The sequence below is a fragment of the Cryptomeria japonica genome, chromosome 10 (genome assembly GCF_030272615.1).
Source record: "Cryptomeria japonica chromosome 10, Sugi_1.0, whole genome shotgun sequence".
Lineage (NCBI taxonomy): Eukaryota > Viridiplantae > Streptophyta > Pinopsida > Cupressales > Cupressaceae > Cryptomeria > Cryptomeria japonica.
The window spans coordinates 296,756,777-296,779,555 of NC_081414.1; positions in this window are offsets into that span (position 1 = coordinate 296,756,777).

A 22,779-nucleotide genomic window follows, 5' to 3' on the forward strand; every position below is an offset into this window, starting at 1 on the left:
AACAACACCTGACTGAAATGGTGTGGGTGCAGGCTTGCAAGTAAGCATGTCAAATCAATGAAGCATATCAAGAGCATACTTCTACTGAAGTATAGAAATCCCATCGGAAGACTGAATAATCTGGAGACCCAAAAAATAGTGCAGAAATTACAACTTCTTCATGGTATCAGAGCCTACATCTTCTGTTGCTTGTTCCTGATTTCTTTTCAGAAGAATTTTTCCTAGAGGCAAGGGTTTCAGTTTTTTTCAATTTTAGTTTGGATCTGGGGTATCTTTTTTGTTTCTAGGCATTTTGAGCTGAAACGGACCTCACCATTGAGCTCAGAACACCCAAAAACCCCCTTTTTCATCTAAAATTTGTCCAATTTGGACACCTTTAGCTCTGGAAAAAAAATTGATTTTTTGGCCCTTCTAGGTACGTTTTTTGAGAAAAAAAACATTTTTTTGGCAGTTTACCGGCTTGCCAAGGCTAAGATGTCATGTGACGGTCTGTAGAGCCGCAGAGATCTCCAAGACCGCCATGACAAGTGGTCACCCACCGCCGCTTGCCGCCAATCTACCGGCAGTTGCAACGGTCTATTGACCACCTGGCCGGCGCCGCCCGCTGCATCGTACCCAGCTGTCGTCGTCCACTGCACAGCACCTGGGGCTGTCGCTGCTGCTCGCCTTCCCTCTGTTGCCACCCAGCCAGAGCGCCATCTCTCCTCTTGCTTCCTCTTGCAAGCCTTTTTTTATAGGGGCAAGGTTTTTTTGTCCTAACTTGGGCAAACAGAGTCAGTTTTTTGAAAACGAATAGGCGTCAGAAAGCTCTTTTCGAGCTCTACTCAAATCTGGAGGTGAGAGTCAGCGCTCTTTTTTGCACTCTAGGAGCCATAACTTGGGCAAATGGACTCTATTTTCAAAAAATGAATAGGCGTCGGAAAGGTCTTGGAGAGCCCTTCTCAGATTTGGAGTTACTTTTTCCATAAAAATCACTAGGTACACAAGATAGTGTCTGACACATTTTCTTTGCTCTTGTCTTCTTTTCTGGCTCTCAGATTGTACTAGTTTTTTGTTTTACATATTATGGGGGGTGTTATTTTTTACTATTTTCTGTAATTTAATTTAGAAAATCAAAACACCTAAACTCAAAATAAAACAAAAAACCCTTTTTCCATCTTCTGTCTAGTCTGAAAGATCACTTAATTAAAAAAATCAAGAGCAAGTCCAGGTTCAGGTATAGGTACACATGGCAGATTCTTCAATTGAGCTTCTTACATCCTAGAACTATCACCTCTGGAAAGCTCATATGACGAGGCTTCTTAGATCAAGAGGGTTGTGGTCCTGTTTGGATGCGGATCAACCATTGTTGCAGCTTCCTTTTGAGATTCTTTAGCACCGAAATAAGATGGATGAGGCTATGGGTGTCATCTCCTTACATGTTTCAGACAACTTTATTTTTCACCTTGATGGTTTTCTCACTCCTCGAGCTGTGTGGTCCAAATTTGAAACTCTCTTTGGTACTGTCAATAAGTTCAGAGCATTACAGATTGAAGCAGAGCTCTCTTCCTTGTTACCTGAGTCTTTTCCTCATATTGAGGACTTTCTGAACAAGTTTAAAATCACTAGATTTATCCTACATAGTTGTGGTAAGAATAAGACAGACCCATAGTGTATCTACCTGATTCTCACTAAGCTTCGAAGTCCCTATCAGATATTTGCTTCCACATTTTATTCTACTATGGATATATTGGATACACGCTTCACTATGCCTACTTTTGATGTGTTCTGTGATCGCTTGACTTGTGAGCAGGCTCACCTATCTCAGTTGGACACTCTCATAGGATCAAAGTCAAAAGCATTGGTTTCTCAGACATCTAAAGAGAACAAGAAGCAGAAACCAAAGCCTAAGAAGGATTCAACTGGCAGTGAACATCCCTCCAAGCCACCACCTAAGTCTGATTTCAAACCGAAGCCCTATCCCAAATGGGAGCACTCTTCTAAGTTTGGTGAGTCTTCCTCCAAGACTATGAAGAAATAATATGAACTTTGCAGTTTTTGTGGCAAAGAAGGTCATCTAGTTTCTCGTTGTTGGAAACTATTAGAGGCTTTGGAGGCAGCCATGCAGTAGCATCATATTTCTACTCCTCAGCCTCCATCTTCCTCTTCTACTGGGAAAGGACCATTCTCTTTCTGCATGAGCTATTCCTTCTACATCCACTTGGATTATTGATTTTGGAGCTTCTCACCACATGACACACTCACTACATCTTGTTACCTCACTTGCTCACAGTAATACTTTACAGATTGCAGTTGGTGACTCGGCACAACTTTTAGTTTCAGGTTCAGGTTCTGTTCAATTGACAGGTGGTTGTTTTAAGGATGTTCTTTTGGTTCCTGACATTTTGACGAACCTCCTCTCTGTTTATCAGATTTGTCATTCTAGCTTTGGTAAAACGGTTGAGTTCTCACCACATGATGTGGTTATTCGAGAGCTCCATGATCTTGATTTGTTGTGGCTACTGGCAGTGTTGATCCTGATTCTCGGTTATATCAGTTTTATGGCTTTGAGAGTCCATATGGTTCAGGTGTTTCTCTTGTAGCACATGTAGATTCAGTGAGCAGACTTTGGCATGAGCATTTTGGCCATGTCAACTACAGATACTTTTAGCAGATGAGCACACAAGCACTTGTTATTGGGCTCCCTCATATATCTTGTACCGATGGTGTATGTTGAGGTTGTGCACTTGGCAAGCATCATCGTGATCATTTTCCTATAGGCAAATCCACCCGTGCTAAGACACCCTAGGATTTGATCCACAAAGATCTTATGTCATTTCCGACTCCATCTTTTTCAGGGTCTAAGTATGTGCTCACTTTCATTGATGACTTCTCCAGATGTACATGGGTGTACTTTCTTAAGTACAAGTCTGATGTCTTTGATTCATTTCGAGTCTTTATGGCATTTGTAGAGAAGCAGCTTGGTCTTTCTCTAAAGAGAATATGCATAGATAATGGGAGAGAATATGTGAATCGGGCTTTTACAGATTTCTACACAGAGCATGGTTTGCAGCATCAGTTATCTGTTCCTCACACCCCTCAGCAGAATGGTGTTGCTGAGAGAAAGAACAGAACACTAAGGGAGATGGCCAATTGTATGCCTCAGTCACATTCTATGCAGCCTGCTTTTTGGACTGAGGCAATTAATTGTGCCACTTATATTCAGAATTCGATGCCTCATAAGGCATTGCGCCAGTTGACTCCTGAGGAGGCTTGGTCCCATGTCAAGCCTGATGTTTCTTTATTTAGTATTTTTCGTAGTGAGGCTTGGGCTTTTATTCCAGATGCTTAGAGGAAAGCCATGGAGAGGAAGAGTCGACCACTCATTTTTGTTGGCGACTGTGAGGATGTTAAAGCATAAGTTTTTTGATCCTGATTCCTGAGAGTTCCTATTTAGGCGGGATGTCCAGTTTGATGAGCGCCTTTCTCAGATGCATTCTCCATCACCGGCTTCTCACTCACTACCTCCTCCTCCCTCTTCATCTTTTGAGGATTCCTTCTTCTTTGAGGATGATGGAGATGATGGTCCACCATCACCACCACCACCACCACCCGTCGCTCAATGCAAGTGGGTGTATCGTACCAAGTATGTTGTAGATGGTTCTACTAATAATTATAAGGCTCGTCTTTTTGCGAAGGGTTTTTCTCAGGTGGAAGGTATTGATTACTCTGAGACCTTTGCTCCTATCGCCAAGATGAATTCTATTCACTTTGTACTTTCTCTGGCAGCTTCACGAGGATGGACAGTTTTTCAGATGGATGTGAAGAGTGTTTTCTTGCATGGAGACCTTCGTGAGGAGATCTATATGGAGCAACCTTAGGGTTTTGTGTAGGATTTCTCTTTGGTTTGCAGACTTTGTCATTCATTATATGGTGTCAAACAGGATCCTCGGGCTTGGTATGAGAATATGGCCTCCTTCTTGCTCTCCACACTCATTACTGGAGAAATCATCAATGAAAGTGAGCACATACTTGGACCCTAAAAAAGATGGAGTCGGAAATGACATAAGATCACTGTGGATCAAATCCAAGGGTGCCTTAGCATGAGTGGATCTACCTGTAGGAAAAGGATCATGGTGATGCTTGCCTAGTGTACAACTCTAACATACACCATCAATACAGCATATCTGAGGGAGCCCAATAACAAGTGCCTGTGTGTTCATCTGTTGTAAGTATATGTAGTTGACATGGCCAAAGCGCTCATGCCAAAGTCTGCTCACTGAATCTGCATGTGCTACAAGAGAAACACCTGAACCATCTGGACTCTCAAAGCCATCAAACCGATATAATCAAGAATCGGGATCAACACTGTCAGTAGCCACAACCAAATCAGAATCATGGAGTTCTTGAATAACCACATCATGTGGTGAGAACTCAACTATTTTACTAGAGCCATAATGATAAATCTAATAAACAGAGAGGAGGTTTGTCGAAATGTCAGGAACCAAAAGAACATCTTGAAAACAACCACCTATCAATGGAACAGAACATGAACCTGAAACTGAAAGTTGTGAAGAGTCACCAACTACAATCTGTAAAGTATTATTGTGAGCAAGTGAGGTAACAAGCTGTGTCATGTGGTGAGAAGCCCAGGAATCAATAATCCAAGTGGATGCAGAAGGAATAGCTCAAGCAGAAAGAGTATGTCCTTTCCCAGTAGAAGAGGAAGATGGAGGTTGAGGAGTAAAAATATGATGATGCTTCATGGCTACCTCCAAAGCATCTAGTCGTTTCCAATAGTGAGAAACTGGATGACCTTCTTTGCCACAGAAACTGCAAAGTTCATCTAATTTCTTCTTAGTCTTGGAGGAAGACTCACCAGACTTAGAAGAGTGCTCCTATTTGGGATAGGACTTAGGTTTGGAATCAGACTTAGGTGGTGGCTTGGAGGGACGCTCACTACCAACTGAATCCTTCTTAGGCTTCGGTTTTTGCTTCTTGTTCTCTTTAGATGTCTGAGCAACCAATGTTTTTGGCTTTGATCCTGTGAGAGTGTCCGGCTGAGATAGGTGAGCCTGCTCATGAGTCAAGCGATCATAGAACACATCAAAAGTAGGCATGATGAAGCATGTACCCAATGCATCCATAGTAGAATAAAATGTAGAAGCAAATATCTGATAGGGACCTCAAAGCTTAGAGATAATCGAGTAGATACACTCTAGGTTTGTCTTATTCTTACCACAACTGTGTAGGATAGATCTGGTGGTTTTAAACTTGTTTAGAAAGTCCTCAATGTGAGGAAAAGACTCAGGTAACAAGGAAGAGAGCTCTACCTCAATATGTAATGCTTTGAACTCATTTACAGTACCAAAGAGAGTTTCAAATTTGGACCACATAGCCCGAGGAGTGAGCAAACTATCAAGGTGAAAAAGCAAGTTGTCTGAAACATGTAAGGAGATGACACCCATAGCCTCATCCATCTTAATTCGGTGTTGAAGAATCTCAAAAGGATGTTGCAACAGTGGTTGATCTGCATCCAAACAAGACCACAACCCTCTTGATCTGAGAAGCCTCGTCATACGAGCTTTCCAGAGGTGATAGTTCTGGGATGTAAGAAGCTCAACTGAAGAATCTGCCATGTGTATTTGTACCTGAACCTGGACCTGCTCTTGATTTTTTTAATTAAGTGATATTTCAGACTAGACAGAAGATGCAGAAGGGGTTTTTTTTATTTTAGGTATTTTGATTTTCTGAAGTAAATTACAGAAAATAGTAAAAAAAACACCCCCCACAATATGTAAAACAAAAAACCAATACAATCTGAAAGCCAGAAAAGAAGACAAGAGCAAAGAAAATGTATCAGACACTATCTTGTGTACCTAGTGATTTTTCTAGAAAAAAATAACTCCAAATCTGAGAAGGGCTCTCCAAGACCTTTCCGATGCCTATTCGTTTTCTAAAAATGGAGTTTGTTTGCCCATGTTATGGCTCTCGGAGTGCAGAAAAGAGCATTGAATTGGATGGCAAAAAATAGGTACTAGACGAAAAAAACAACAAATCTCACCTCCAGATCTGAATAGAGCTCAAAAAGAGATTTTCGGTGCCTATTCATTTTTGAAAAACTGACTCCGTTTGCCCAAGTTAGGACAACCCCCCCTTGTCAAAAAGTCTTGCAAGAGGAAGTAAGAGGAGGAGAGGTGGTGCTCTGGCTGAGTGGCGGCAGAGCTTCGGGCGGCGGAGGGTAGGCAGCGGCTGGGTGGCGGGCAATGGGCGGCGGCGACCAGACGCGGTGCAGCGGGCGGGGGCGGTGGCGGCCCCGGGCGTTGTACGGTGAGCGGCAGGGGTCTGGCAAAAGGCAGTCGGACACTGTGCAGTGGGCGGCGGCGGAGGGCGGATGGTGGTCGAGTGGTTAATGGACTGCTGCAGCTACCGGTCTGACCATTGCAGCTGCCAGGAGACTGGCAGCCAGCAACGGTGGGAGACCATCAGTACAGCATATCTGAGGGAGCCCAATAACAAGTGCTTGTGTGTTCATCTGTTGTAAGTATCTGTAGTTGACATGGCCAAAGCGCTCATGCCAAAGTCTACTCACTGAATTTGCATGTGCTACAAGAGAAACACCTGAACCATCTAGACTCTCAAAGCCATCAAACCGATATAACCAAGAATCAAGATCAACACTATCAGTAGCCACAACCAAATCAGAATCATGGAGTTCTTGAATAACCACATCATGTGGTGAGAACTCAACTATTTTACCAGAGCCATAATGACAAATCTAATAAACAGAGAGGAGGTTTGTCGAAATGTCAGGAACCAAAAGAACATCTTGAAAACAACCACCTGTCAATGGAACAGAACATGAACCTGAAACTGAAAGTTGTGTTGAGTCACCAACTACAATCTGTAAAGTATTATTGTGAGCAAGTGAGGTAACAAGTTGTGGTGAGTGTGTCATGTGGTGAGAAGCCCAGGAATCAATAATCCAAGTGGATGCAGAAGGAATAGCTTGAGCAGAAAGAGTATGTCATTTCCCAGTAGAAGAGGAAGATGGAGGTTGAGGAGTAAAAATATGATGATGCTTCATGGCTGCCTCCAAAGCATCTAGTTGTTTCCAACAGTGAGAAACTGGATGACCTTCTTTGCCACAGAAATTGCAAAGTTCATCTGATTTCTTCTTAGTCTTGGAGGAAGACTCACCAGACTTAGAAGAGTGCTCCTGTTTGGGACAGGACCTAGGTTTGGAATCAGACTTAGGTGGTGGCTTGGAGGGATGCTCACTGCCAACTGAATCCTTCTTAGGCTTCGGTTTTTGCTTCTTGTTCTCTTTAGATGTCTGAGCAACCAATGTTTTTGGCTTTGATCCTGTGACAGTGTCCAGCTGAGATAGGTGAGCCTGCTCACGAGTCAAGCGATCACAGAACACATCAAAAGTAGGCATGATGAAGCATGTACCCAATGAATCCATAGTAGAATAAAATGTGGAAGCAAATATCTGATAGGGACCTCGAAGCTTAGAGATAATCGGGTAGATACACTCTAGGTTTGTCTTATTCTTACCACAACTGTGTATGATAGATCTGGTGGTTTTAAACTTGTTTAGAAAGTCCTCAATGTGAGGAAAAGACTCAGGTAACAAGGAAGAGAGCTCTGCCTCAATATGTAATGCTTTGAACTCATTTACAGTATTAAAGAGAGTTTCAAATTTGGACCACATAGCCCGAGGAGTGAGCAAACCATCAAGGTGAAAAAGCAAGTTGTCTGAAACATGTAAGGAGATGACACCCATAGCCTCATCCATCTTATTTCAGTGTTGAAGAATCTCAAAAGGATGTTGCAACAGTGGTTGATCTGCATCCAAACAAGACCACAACCCTCTTGATCTGAGAAGCCTCGTCATATGAGCTTTCCAGAGGTGATAGTTCTGGGATGTAAGAAGCTCAATTGAAGAATCTGCCATGTGTATTTGTACCTGAACTTGGACCTGCTCTTGATATTTTTAATTAAGTGATATTTCAAACTAGACAGAGATGCAGAAGGGGTTTTTTTATTTTAGGTATTTTGATTTTCTGAAGTAAATTACAAAAAATAGTAAAAAAACACCCCCCACAATATGTAAAACAAAAAACCAATACAATCTGAAAGCCAGAAAAGAAGACAAGAGCAAAGAAAATGTATCAAACACTATCTTGTGTACCTAGTGATTTTTCTGGAAAAAAATAACTCCAAATCTGAGAAGGGCTCTCCAAGACCTTTTCGACGCCTATTCGTTTTCTGAAAATGGAGTTTGTTTGCCCATGTTATGGCTCTCGGAGTGCAGAAAAGAGCATTGACTTGGACAGCAAAAAATAGGTACTAGACGAAAAAAACAACAAATCTCACCTCCAAATCTGAATAGAGCTCAAAAAGAGCTTTCCGGTGTCTATTCATTTTCGAAAAACCGACTCCGTTTGCCCAAGTTGGGACAACCCCCCCTTGTCAAAAAGTCTAGCAAGAGGAAGTAAGAGGAGGAGAGGTGGCGCTCTGGCTGGGAGACGGCGAAGCTTCGGGCGGCGGAGGGCAGGCGGCGGCGACCAGACGTGGTGCAGCGGGCAGCGGCGGCCCCGGGCGTTGTACGATGAGTGGCGGGGGTCAGGCAGAAGGCAGTCGGACACTGTGCAGTGGGCAGCGGCGGAGGGCAGATGGCGGTTGGGTGGTTAACAGACCGCTGCGGCTACCGGTCTGACCGTTGCAGCTGCTGGGAGACTGGCAGCCAGCGGCGGTGGGAGACCACATGTTGTGGCAGTCTTGGAGACCGTTTGCGGCTCCACAAACTATCACGTGATGGCTCGGCCTTGGCAAGCCATTAAACTACCAAAAAATGATTTTTTTTTATTTTTTATTTTTTTATCGAAAAACGTGTCTGGAAGGGCAAAAATTAAAAAAAAAATCCAGAGCTAAAGTTGTCCAAATTGGACAAATTTTATATGAAAATGGGGGTTTTTTGGTGTTCTAAGCTCAATGGTGAGGTCCATTTGAGCTCAAAATGCCCAGAAACAAAAAAGCATACCCCATATCCAAACTAAAACTCTAAAAAAAAAAACTGAAACCCTTGCCTCTAGAAAAAAAATCTTCTGAAAAAGAAATCAGGAACAAGCAACAGCAAATGTAGGCTCTGATACCATGAATAAGTTGATAAAGTACAACTTCTGAGATCCCAAGAGCATTTGCAAGCAAAATACCTTTCACAAGAGAAGATTGGAGATAGAACACAAAAAAGGCTCTGAAGAAAAAGATTATCATTCAAAGAGGGAATGAAAAAGAAAAGTTACAATACAATCCTTATGATAGGAGAATAGAAACCCTAAATATGTGCAACCCTAAAGAGACCCTAAAGGGATAAAGAGTATTTAATAATTAGAATAATTATTAAATACCTACAATATTATTAAATGCCTAAGTTTAGCTCAAGCGTAGAGTATAATAGACTAATAATTAAATAAATAATTATTAGCTAATACAAGATAACTCTAACAGATGCCATATGTTGTGAGGCTCCTAAATCAAGAAGTCACCTAGAGGACAGAAGATGTGTCGTTGCAAAGAGATCATGGCCTTTCATCTTGTCTTCGCCATGTGCCATAGATGAAAAAGACCCAAAATGTCTATGTCCTAAAGTGGTGGAAGAGGATGCACTAGATGAAGGCAGTTGAATATTATTCTTCCAAAGAAGTTCTTTTAACTTATCAATCTTCTTTGCATAACACTGATACTCATCATGTCCTGGATTGGTGCAATAAGAACACTTAGGCTTATCCTTCCTAGATGAAGACCTCTTGGAAGAGGTGGAATAATCTAAATCATGTCTATGTGAATATAAATTTAGAGGAGTAGATTGTGTATATTTGTTCTTCTACTTTTATTTTTCTATAGATGTAGGAGTTTGAGCAACCAAGGCTTGAGATTTGGAACCAAAAACTTAATCAAATTGTGATAGCTTGGCTTGCTCCTATGTCAAGCACTCACAAAACACCTCAAATGAAGGCATAGTGAATGTGGTACCCAAAGCATCCATTGTGGAATAGAATGATGAAGCAAAGAACTAAAATTAGCCTCAAAGCTTGGACAAAATCAAGAAGATGCACTCCTTGTCAGCATTTTGCTTGCCACAACCCTATAACTGTGATTTGATGGATTTCAACTTCTCTAGAAAGTCCTAAATGGAAGGAAATGAATCAAGTGTCAATGATGTCAAATTTGTATCAAGCTGAAGTGCATGAAACTCGTTAATACCCCCAAAAATTTGCTCAAATTTGAGCCATATGGTACAAGAATCAATATGGAAGTGGAGATTGTTTGAAACATGTAGGCCAATCAAACTCGCCTCTTGATTCATCTTTTCCCTGTGTTGAATGATATTAAACTCACTAGTCAAGTTGGGTTGGGTCTCATCTAAACAAAATCAATTTGATCATTGTAGTTTTCTAGCTATGATAGTTATAAGGGGTGAGTTTCTCAATATAAGGACCCACCATTAGGCTAGAGTTAGAGCAATATAGGAATCTGAAAAATGATGATTCTATTTCTCCATAACAAGAAAAACAAACTCTTTTGCACTTGTATAAGTTGAGAAATCACAAAATCAAGAAATGACAAAAATTAAGATCACTAAGTACCTAGTAAATATTCTAGAAAAATTTGCAACATATCTAAATAAAGGACTTTGAGAGCTTTCTAATGATATGTGGAAGTCAAAAAACAAAGTTTGTTTGCTCAAGTTATGGCCTTGGAAGCGACAAACTGAAGGCTGACTTTGGAGGCTTGGTACGAAAAAATTGGTACAAAACCTTATCAAACCACCACCATGAGTAGATTGGCATCGGAACCACATTTTTGACGATATCTCAATTTCCCAATTTCAACTCCGTATGACAAAATTATGGGCAAAGAACCAAAAGCTATTTTTAGGGCAAAAAAGGCTAAAAATAGTTGCAACCAAAATTAGTTAAGGGGTGCTAAAAATAGAGAAACCCCCAAATTTTACCAGATCCTCCAAAAGAGGAGGTCAAAGCTGCAGATGTAAGGTTGTGTCAGCATGAGTACATAGACGTACTTTAAGCTTGTGATTTGACTTTTTGAAATATAAAAACTTTTAACCCTTTTAAAAAATATGTTCCCCGCATACATTAAAAGAATTTATTTGAGAAAATTTTCAATGATTTTTTTAAAAAAAACAAGGAGCGATATTTTTTTTTTGTAACCTACGTGTGGAGAGGGGTTGGTGGTTGGTATAGGTTTGCATGTCAACTAAAAAAAATAAAAAATTGACTAACTCCAATTTTGATGAATTAGTAAGCATTTATAGGGTTCTCAATCTCTATGAGCGCAATGGTGACCTCCATTTCGCCCTATGATGCACAAATTTTTCAACTACCCCTGAATTTTGCCTTGTTTTTTGTGCCCTCAACCAATTCAAGCTAATTTTTATACTGCTCATATTTTGATGAAACAACGATCAGTCTTAAGGTTTTTATAAGCAGTGGACACGATGGCAACCTCCGTCTGAGACCAATGTACATAGAAAAAACAACCTAGGTTGGATTCCTCAAGAATGGAGAGAGGAACTTGAAAAATTTTCTCTAATACCATGTAAAAGATGATGATCAACCACATGAGCCAAGATTCATCTGCAAGCAAAACACTAGAGACCAAGCAAAACAATTCACACAAAAGAGATTAAGCAAAGATAATATGCTCTATAACAATTAAAGAATTATATACCAATGCACGAAGAATGATTAGAGATACAATTACAATGAATGAATGAATCCTTATAAATGATGAATGAAACCCTAGTTGCAAACCCTAATGCTAAAATTAGGAGAACTAAAGCAATGCAAAATAGGACCTAAATTTAGCTCAACTACATGCTAGAACTGATGCTAGAAAAGCAAACTATAAATAATAAAAAGCACCTAAGTTTAGCTTAAGTGAAAAAGTAATAAAGGGCATAATTAATAATTAATAATTAATTAGATAAATATCTTAATTACTTCAACAGATGATAATGGATTATTAACTTCTAGATATTTAATTTTGTATTTCATATTCTAAATGTTTAAACATTGTTGAAAAATAAATTGGTTTCCTAAAATTAATACTACATTGTGTTCAAATATATATTGTTCATTTTAATGTTGAGAATTTATCAACTTATGTAAGTTATCCAAGATGTTGGGAGTGTGCAACCCCAATGTGACCTAGATTTGTCCTTACTTGCAGAACAATTATGAGATATTGTCAACAAGTTGGCATATATGAGTGGTTCTACTGAGCAAAGACAACAAATTAGGGATGACACTAACAAAAAATATTAATAGGAATAATTGTTACCCCTTCTTTAGTGACTTTCAAGGTATCACATTGCAATAAAAAAACCCTAGAGCTCATTAGATAGTATGCCCACATAGTTTGCATATTCACTGAGTTGAGTAGCAAGAATGACCCAAATGAAAGACGAATTGGATCAAATAAATTACAAGTTGACTATCAATTCAACAACATAATTTGGAAGAGGATCTAAATGATTTACAAAGGAAAACACCACTACAATTTATTGATCAATACAATAAGCAATATGTTCAATGTGCCACAAGCATTGAATAGATAGACGAATATAACAAAATTAGCAAACATTTGGCAAAATTGGAAATTGTGTTGCAATTTCACCAATACATTATGAGTTTTTAATAAAAAGGACTTAGCATACTCTCTTGTAATTATTAAAGAAAAGAAAACATAAATAAAAGTACAATAGTATATACATTATGAGTTTTTAATGACAAGGACTTAGCATACTCTCTTGTAATTACTAAAGCAACGAAAACATAACTAAAAGTACAATAGTATAACAGTATGAATTTTTAATGACAAGGACTTAGCATATTCTCTTGTAATTACTAAAGCAAAGAAAACATAACTAAAAGTACAACAGTATAACACTAGGCAGTTCTCCAAAAGTACTACCATATAGTCTCTCCATTCAAAAACACAAGTTGTAGGGTCATTCATCTTTTTTGTCTTGAGAATGAAACAAAGGACAAGTCCAAGGATAACGTTCACATGTTTCATCATCATTTTAGGTTCACATCTCCTACCATAATGCATACTTAGCATTGCAAAGGCAAGAACAAAACACATCAAGGAATGATAGAAAGACATCTCTAAATGTTGTGCTACTTTTTGTTGTTTCAAGATGGAAATGAGGGGTGGACATGTCCATATGAACATCCTTATGTTTGGATAATGTTTTAGGGTTATCTTAAATGCCATAAAGAATAATACAAAAAATAGAATATAGAAGTTTGAATATAGTGACATGACATGAGAGAGGAGTTGAGATGAATATAAAATAAAAACGAAGAGAATAGAGAGGCAATAATAGGAGGGGAGGATCACTATAATTGCTAGTTCAAATATAGATAAAAGATTAAAAAATTCTAGCAAATCTCTAAACAAATGTGGTTTATAATACCCTCCTCCAATTTTTAAAGTTATTTATCAACTATTATATTTTTATGTTACTTACCCTTTATATTGCATTAATCCATACCAAAGACTATTTTTTTACATGAAGCATAAACCCCATGCTTGATATTTATGTCAATAGGTAGTGTCATCACAATAGCCAAAAACATGACACAACATTGTGACACTCCACAAACTCACTTAAATAGGATTTTAAGGCTAGTAAATGGTGCAGAGGCAAAAGGAGACATGTTTGCTTCATTTGGATGTATGTTGTTTCATGGTGATATTTTGTGGTAGGATGTGTGTTGATCCATTTTGATCCATGGTGATGTCCATGGTGGTTCCTAGACAATGTAATAAGCCATAAGGCTCCAAAAATGTGTCAATTTGGTCTAAAGCCTTATATGGGCATTTTATTTGTGTTTTTGGTGTTTAGGGGTCTTAGATATGTTGTGTGTTCATTCTTGTCCTGAAGGCAGGAGCAAAATTGTCATATTGGTCAAAAGTTGCAATGTTGTCATGAGCAACTTTAACAAGTTTTTGCATTATTTGGTTCTCAATGATTAGTTGGTTGAATGGACACATAGGGGGTGGTTGGAGGAGTTCCTTGGCATGATATAAGCCTAAGGAACGATGCCAGCAGGTTAGAAGAAGTTGTTGATGAATTTCTTGACTCCAAATCTAATAGAAACTGCAATTTACTTTGGAAAGCCTTAGTATGGATTTTGTACTTGGTTTTTCCAAAACTCCTAGGGGGTTTGATAGTGTCTTTGTAATTGTTGATAGGTTCGGTAAGATTGCTCATTTTGTGCCATGTAAATGCACAAATGATGCATCTCATATTGCAGGTCTATTTTTCAAAGAGGTTGTAAGGATACATGGTTTGCCTCTCAATATTGTCATTGATAGAGACTCCAAGTTTGTGGGTCATTTTTGGAGGACTCTCTAGAAGAAATTGGGTACCAATCTATCATTTTCTTCAGCATACCACCCTCCTACTGATGGACAAACTGAGGTGGTTAATAGATCTCTTGGCAATCTCTTCAGATGCCTTACCAAGCAGCATGGACAAGGTTGGGACTTGGTGATTGGAAAAGTTGAATATGCATACAATGATTCAGGCAATAGAAGTATAGGGAGGAGTCCATTTGAGGTTGTGTATGGCTCACATCCTAGAGGGATACTTGAACTTACAAATCTTAGATGCATGGACAAAAGGAGTGCCCAAGGAGAAGACGTTGCCATCACTATGAAGGAGGTTCATGATCAAGTTAAAGTTTCACTTCAACAAAGTGTCGATAAGTACAAACTCAGAGCAGATGTTAAGAGGAGAGATGTTCAGTTCAAGGTAGGGGATTTGGTGATGGTCTACCTAAGGAAGGAGAGACTGCCCAAAGGCCAACCCTTCAAACTACTCATGAAGAAAATAGGTCCTCTCCGAGTGGTTCACAAATTTGGCAACAATGCATATGAAGTTGAACTTCCACTAGACTTGGGGATATCTCCCATCTTCAATGTGTGTGATCTCACAACTTTCAAGGGATATTTGACTAATGCGGCACCTGATTCATCTCTTGTGGAGGAGGATGTAGATTGGGTGAAGGATCTTCCACCTAGCAAGCCATTGGAATTGGAGTGCATTCTTGACTCCAAGGTGATCAAACAAACCAGAAAAGGAGTGTACAAGGACTACCTGGTCAAATGGAAGGGACTTCCTGCATCTAGAGCTACATGAATGTCCGAAAGTGATATCATCAAGCATGGCACCATAGTCACCCGGTTAGCAACTCAAGGGGCTTGAGTTTTCCTGTCCCAGTTTGTATGGTGCAGGGGCAGAAGGAGACATGTTTTCTTCATTTGGATGTGTGTTGTTTCATGGTGATTTTTTGTGGTAGGATGTGTGTTGATCCATGTTGATCCATGGTGATGTCCATGGTGGTCCCTAGACAGTGTAATAAGCCATAAGGCTCTAAAAATGTATCAATTTGGTCTAAAGCCTTATATGGGTATTTTATTTGTGTTTTTGGTGTTTAGGGGTCTTAGATATGTTGTGTTCATTCTTGTCCTTTTGATGTGAAGGAAAGAGCAAAATTGTCATATTGATCAAAAGTGGCAATGTTGTCATGAGCAACTTCGACAAGTTTTTGCATTATTTGGTTCCCAACGGTTAGTTGGTTGAATGTACATGTTGGGGGTGGTTGGAGGAGTTCCTTGGCATGATATAAGCCTGAGGAAAGATTCTAGCAGGTTAGAAGAAGTTGTTGATGAATTTCTTGACTCCAAATCTAATAGAAACTGCAATTTACTCCACTTCCTTTGTGTTTTCTGCACTTTGTACGGATTTGTACGGAAGATTGGCATGAATTAGGAGAAGGATAGTTTGAGGCTATGAACTACCTTCCTTTTGGCCTTTGAGTGAGGTCTTATAACTCTTTGGTTTGAAAGCTAGAGCAATTTCCTTATCGTTGGCTTGAGAAACCCTTAAAATCAGGGTTTTGATGCAAAAAGGGTCACAATTCAACATTCCACCATGGGAATGGCCTGAAACCTTGGGGCATGTTGAATTGTCTTGTATACTAAATGTTCCAAATGGTTTGGGAGGTAGGTATTGGCATTTGAAATTTTTAAGATGATGCCCTAGGCTTGACATCTCCTATGTGGCAAGCCTGTGCAGCAGAAGAAGTGGGTGAAACCCTTGAACAGCGGATTGAAGGGTGTGAGAACTTGGCATGGTAGGGACCCTTGAGCATGTACAGACCTTAGACAAGTGTCCATTCTTCCTTCTGATATGACTATTGAAGACTTTTGGTGACAAAACCCCAATATCGGCTAGATGGGCCTAATTGGGGGCAGTGTGGACAGACCTCTTAAACTCAAAACCCACATGCCAAAGTGTGAAGTTTCTAAGGGCATCCAAAAGGGTATCTAAATCTACAAAAAAAATTAGGGATTGTTAAGGGAGTTTGGAAGTTATTGAGAAAAAACCCAAATAAGAGGCCTAATTGCTTGTAGCCCTCACTACGTCTCTAAGGGTAAGCAATATTGAAAGAACTTGTAGAAACTTCTCAAGAGGTCCAAGACAATGTTAAATCCATGTCTCACATAGTTTTTCATCCACAAATGTCATACTTCACCATTTGGTAAAAGATCTTGTTCGCTAAGGGTTTGGGGTTGCTAGGTGTTCTTGGTTGGAGGGGTTGAGTCAATAGGAGTAGGAGACTCCTTGTCAAGTTTGGGTTGTCTTAGTGTGGAGGATCCTTGGGAAGGATACCAAGCCTTGGGAAGGCAGAAGACAAAACACCATTGGATGGTGAGTAGCAAAGACCACTTTGAGGAGAGAAACCAATCAAGTTGGGCACAACACCAAACCCTCTGCATCAGTAAACCCTTGTGTTTTGGAAGAGCTTCAAACTAGAAAGAACTTTGCAATTTTTAAGGATGAGCTGATTATTGAATCACTAATATTGTCTTGCAAAATTCATATTATTTTGCCCATTGGAAAATTTGAGCATTTTCTAAATGATTTTATCATGATAGATTATGGGTTTTTCATGTCTTCTAATGGTTCGAGACAATACAATATAGGTGTTCATTTGTACAACCCACTTATCCCATTTTGAGAAGCAATTAAGAGGGTCATGCTTTTTCACTAAGATGTTGAAGAAAATTCTATTCTCCATTTGAACTCAACTTGTCACTTTTTACTCTTGAGGACCTTAAAATTATCTAGCTCTTTAGATTTCCTTCTTGATTTGTCATTTCTTCTTCCACTAATCTATTGTATGAAATATATATCAACAAAATAATTACTTGGAAGAAGACCAAAATATCATGAAGACGATGAAGTAAATCAATAGATCAAATGTATTCCAAACTTTATTATATAGTTAATGATCACAAAATTTTGGTTAATGCATCCCTTCATATGATTGTTTTGATTTGATAGCTAATCTTTGTTACATGCAAACACCCAATCTTCATGCCTCCCAAATATATCAAATGATTATAAAGGAAAATCACCTTAAGTCTCCAATAAGAGAAGCTATGCTACTAAAGGAGGAGATGATACTTGAAAAAAAATGCAAACAATGTTAAATTTTCTCCACAACACGGACTTACATGAGGGACTATTTAAAGTCAAATGTTCATAAGCAAAGAAACCTAGAGCTAGAATAGCAAGCCAAAAAATGAATAACACAATTCATCCAATGTTTCTCCATCATAAAAGTACCAAATCCCAAAAGGCATTTTGCATAAATCTATGTTTCAATATTAACAAAATTTTACCTTCTACTAAAAGCTTCTACAACCCACGTAATGAATCTATAACCACTTTTAAGAATAAATTGTGTGGCTTTCTTTATGTAAAAAAGCTACATAAAAATCTTCTCCAAAAGTGTTTGCAAATTCAATGCTTTAACTGTTGGAACGCAAAGAGGATGAAGGAGAGAAAATGATGTTACCATAGTTAAGCATTAATCGACTTCCATGAAAACCAAATTGATTCCCCCCTCAGACCTAGTTACATTTTTTCCCTAAATACAACTTATAGATCCTCGCACTAGAACAAAACTCTTTTACTAGGTCATTTCAAATCAAGATTTTCCTAGAGAAAATTTTCAAGTATGACTAAAATCAAGCCTACCCCTATGAATACCAAGCCAAAGGTTTGGGCTTTAAATGCAAACCAAGGTAATTTCTTGTCACAAAAATAACAAAACATATAGCATTCAAACATTATTGAAACCTATTCACAAAAAAAACCCTGCATTATAATTCAAATTGAAATTTTAAACATGAAGAAGAGCTTTAGTCAACATCATGGCCTACAGTTTTTGTACTAAGCTCACACTTAAGGGTGTCGAAATAGCACAACGCCCTATTAGGGATCTTTATCTACCTTTCCCATTATGGGGATACAGTCCAAAGTGATTAAATAATTCTGAACATGCATGCCCTCAACTAATGTGACAAATGATTGTCACCAACAAGGCTCCAATTATAAACTCATTCAATCATGAAATATTGATAAACACAATTGCTCCTATGAAAATGGCCAACTCACATTCAAGCAATCATAGTCTCAACATGGCTATGTTATGCCAAAACACAAGCAAGTTGGGCACACAAGATGTAATGTCCCCAATTTTGAGCTAAGGCAACATTTAATAAAGACTGAGTGAATAATTAAAATAAGGCCAAAAAGCTTTAGTATTGTACATAATATTTTAATTATTCAGTATGCCTTAAGTTGGGGGCCATTTTTAAGTTATAAAGTTTCTCTCCTAGGCGACTTTACTTGGGGGCCATTTAATAATTGAAACAACTTATATTGTTTGCCTAAGTTGCTAATGAGGAATCTTCTAGAGGCATCAAAGCTTTTTGGCAGTGGTTGGGTTATTATTTAAAGGGTTCGATTGAGAAATTGGATTCATTCTATTGATCATTTATTTCTGAGTTTTCTCTCTACAAGAAGGAGTGTTTATGCTTTTTCCTCGGGAGGAAACCCCTGAGCCTGGAACTTGGATGCAACCCCAAGGTTCTAGTTCGAATCTATTTCAGTTAGTCATACCTTTGCCAATTGCAACTATAGTCTCATATCAGAGGAAGGAAGAGCCAGAAATCAGAATTCATACACCAAGATTGAAGGGTTTCAAAGTGCAAATCAGGTATTTTTCTCATATCAGAATCGCACCTCACAAATCAGCATCCCAACTCATTCAGAAATCTTTGTGAATCATAGCATATCAAAGGACTAGGAATGTTAAAAAGGCATATTGAAACCTACAGCAAGTTTGGTTTGATAATAGCCCATAATTTGACCCATGTATGTAAAAACTATGTTTTTTGTCAATAAGAGCTCAGTAGGGTTGAACATTTAGAAATCACCTTGTTTCTATAATCTTCTCGATTGCATGTATAAATTTACTTATGTTGAGAATTAAATCTGAGTTTAAAATTAGTCAAATCCATACTTTCTATCAAAAATTGGTAGTTAGGATATTCTAGTGGTATCAAAGCTGGTGATCTTGCCAACCTGTTAGGGTTTCAGCATTGCATGTCAATTTGGTGAATACCCAAATTCATGCATATCAGTTTGGTGAACTTGCATGTTGGTTTGGAAACTACCTAGATCCTTCATGTCAGTTTAGTGAACTTGCATGTCAGTTTTGGCGACTACCTAGATCTTACATGTCAGTTTGACGAATATCAAGATAGTTGCATGTTAAATTTGAGTAATTTTGGTTAGAGGATTTGTCTTGCATGTCAAATTTAATTGTTTGCATGTCAGTTTGAACCAATCTTATGCACTCTAGAGAAGCTGGTCTGCATAGATATTTCACTAGAAGTAGATCGGGTCAACAAAAAGAGGAAGCACTTGACATGCAGGATCCATTATTTGAAGGAATGGTTGAGCAACGTAATGATGGTAATGGGCAAGCCAATATTTAGGACGTGTTAGCTCAAATTGCACAACAACAACAACAAAAAAAAATGATGCAAATCTTTATGCAATCACAACAACCACTCCTGGTTGCCATTGGGAACCTACAAGTACAACAACCACGAGTGCAAAATTAGAATGGAAATGGAAATGATAATGGACGTGAAACACAAGGTGCATCTAATGTTGTTTGAACAACATCAACACAGTCTGATCACCCCATGAGACCTATATTCCTTCCAAGGCCTGCAGAAGAAGAGGCGCCACCATAGGTGGAAGGAGATGTAACCAACATCACTGACGATGTTATGGTTGCATATGATGAATATAGAATGTTTCCGGTTGATGTAAGGCAGCTAATGAATCTAAATCAGTTCATGAACTAGCGGAGAGATAAAGTCAGATTTCGCCTGGAAAGACAGGAGAGGAGACCTAGAGGGCCAACTAGGCAAGGCACTACTCCGCCCCAAGAATTTAAAGATGCGATCAATAAGATCTCTCTGCCAAACTTTGATGAAAGTGGAAAGATTAGTGCCCTGTCATGGATTCACAAGCTTGACACATTTTTGTCTTTGAAACCAATGGAAGAGGAGAAAGCAATCCAATTTGCTACCATGCATCTTGAAAGCATAGCCTATGACTGGTGTCACCACGGACTGGTTTCACAAGACCATGGATTGATACACTTGTACAAGGAGTTTGTGAGCAAATTGATGGCCCAATTTGATAGAAAAGATGTGGAAGTCTACTATAGAGACCTAGCACGGCTAAAGTAGTTGGGACATGTGGAATCCTAGATCAATGAGTTCCAGAAGATAGCAATAATGGTTCCAGATATGTCAAAAAAATGAGTCACCATGCTATTTGTTGAAGGCCTAAGTGACAATCTAAGGGGTTTGGTCAAGGCGCATAAGCCTAATACCTTGCATGACGACATTGGGTTGGCTATTGATCTTGAAACCTCATCTTCTTTTCAGCCACACAAGAAGAATTTTAGGAATAAGCAATTGGATGATGAATCAGATGAGAAGGCTCCCACTCAGCCCAAGAGCACATCTCCTAAGGTAGAATAAGAGTCAAGAAATGAATTAATAAGAAAGAACCTTTGCTTTAATTGCAAAGAACCTTGCGAACTAGGGCATAGATGTCTTAGTAAGGGCAAGGTTCATCTTATTGAGGTGATATATAATGTGGACAGCGATGAGGATAAGGAGCATGATGACGGAACACGCGGTACTTTTGCTTCCCTATCTGGGGGATCGAGAGATCATCTTTTCATGTTAAATGGGATTGTCAAACGACAAAAAGTTGTGTATGGTAGACAGTAGTGCTACACATAACTTTATTAATGAAGACTTCGTAGTCAGGGAAGGACTACAAGTAGAAGACTTTTTCGGGTTCAACGTCATGTTGGCAAATGGATCCAAAATCAATTGCATAAGAAGAATACCAAGGTTGAGCATTCAATTAGATAATTATACTTTTGAGGTAAGTACTATGTTGCTGGAATTGATGGGTCTGGAATAGTTTTGGGAGTACCATGGTTGAAATCTCTTGGCAGGCACATCCAAGATTTTAATAACATGGAGCTTGAGTTTACTTTTGAAGGTAAACAAATTGTGTTGAAAGCTTCCCAAAGTGATAACCCAAAAGTTGGGGTAGCCAAGTGTTTGCAAGCTTACATGGATGCTGAAAATACCACTGAGAGGTATGGGAATAAATCAGAGTATCCTGTTGATGACAGCTACAGCATATCTCCTATTCATGGCATGACAGCCTTGGTACATGGAGATAACAGAGATATAATATCTTCATGTGATGATACTTCGTGCTTCGCAATGGGACTTGACAAAGGCATACACTCAAAAAATTCCTTGGTAGCAAAAGAATTACATCATCATTTTTACAACCTTAGTGGATTCATCTCTTGAATCGGCCCTTGGTGTAATCAGTATGCATGACGACATTACTGTTCCAGATTCATCTGACTATATGGATACATACGTGGGATCATATATGACCAATGTTCTTCAAGGAGAAGGGACTGTAAATGTTGATATTGGCTTGCAGTTGTGTAATGATACTTGGAATGATGGTTTGTTTTTACAAACAGCAGATGTTTGGTCAAATTTGAGTGCACTTCAACAGTGCGATTATGGCAGTATGCTTCATAGTTTTGGGCATCATCATGTTTACCCTGGTTTAGAGAAGTGGAGATTTGAAGTGGAAGCACCAAGACTTCTTTGGGATCCAGGTATTGCTTGGTGTAGTAGAGAAGTGGAGATTTGAAGTGGAAGCACCAAGACTTCTTTGGGATCCAGGTATTGCTTGGTGTTCCTGATCTGAATCATATTTTGATCTTGTGATTGCTTGGGGCAAGCAATCTCGGGTTGGGAAGAATTGTAATGTCCCCAATTTGGAGCTAAGGCAACATTTAATACAGAATGAGTGAATAATTAAAATAAGGCCAAAAAGCTTAAATATTGTACATAACATTTTAATTATTCGTTATGACTTAAAGTTGGGGACCATTTTTAAGTTATGAAGTTATCTCTCCTAGGCGACTTTACTTGGGGGGCCATTTAATAATTGAACAACTTATATTATTTACCTAAGTTGCTAATGAGGAATCTTCTAGAGGCACCAAAGCTTTTTGGCAGTGGCTGGGTTATTATTTACAATTGAGGAATTGGATTCATTCTATTGATCATTTATTTTTGAGTTTTCTCTCTGCAAGAAGGCATGTTTGTGCTTTTTCCTCCGGACGAAACCCCTGAGCCTGGAACTTGGACGCAACCCCAAGGTTCTAGTTCAAATCTATTTCAGTTTGTCATACCTTTGCCAGT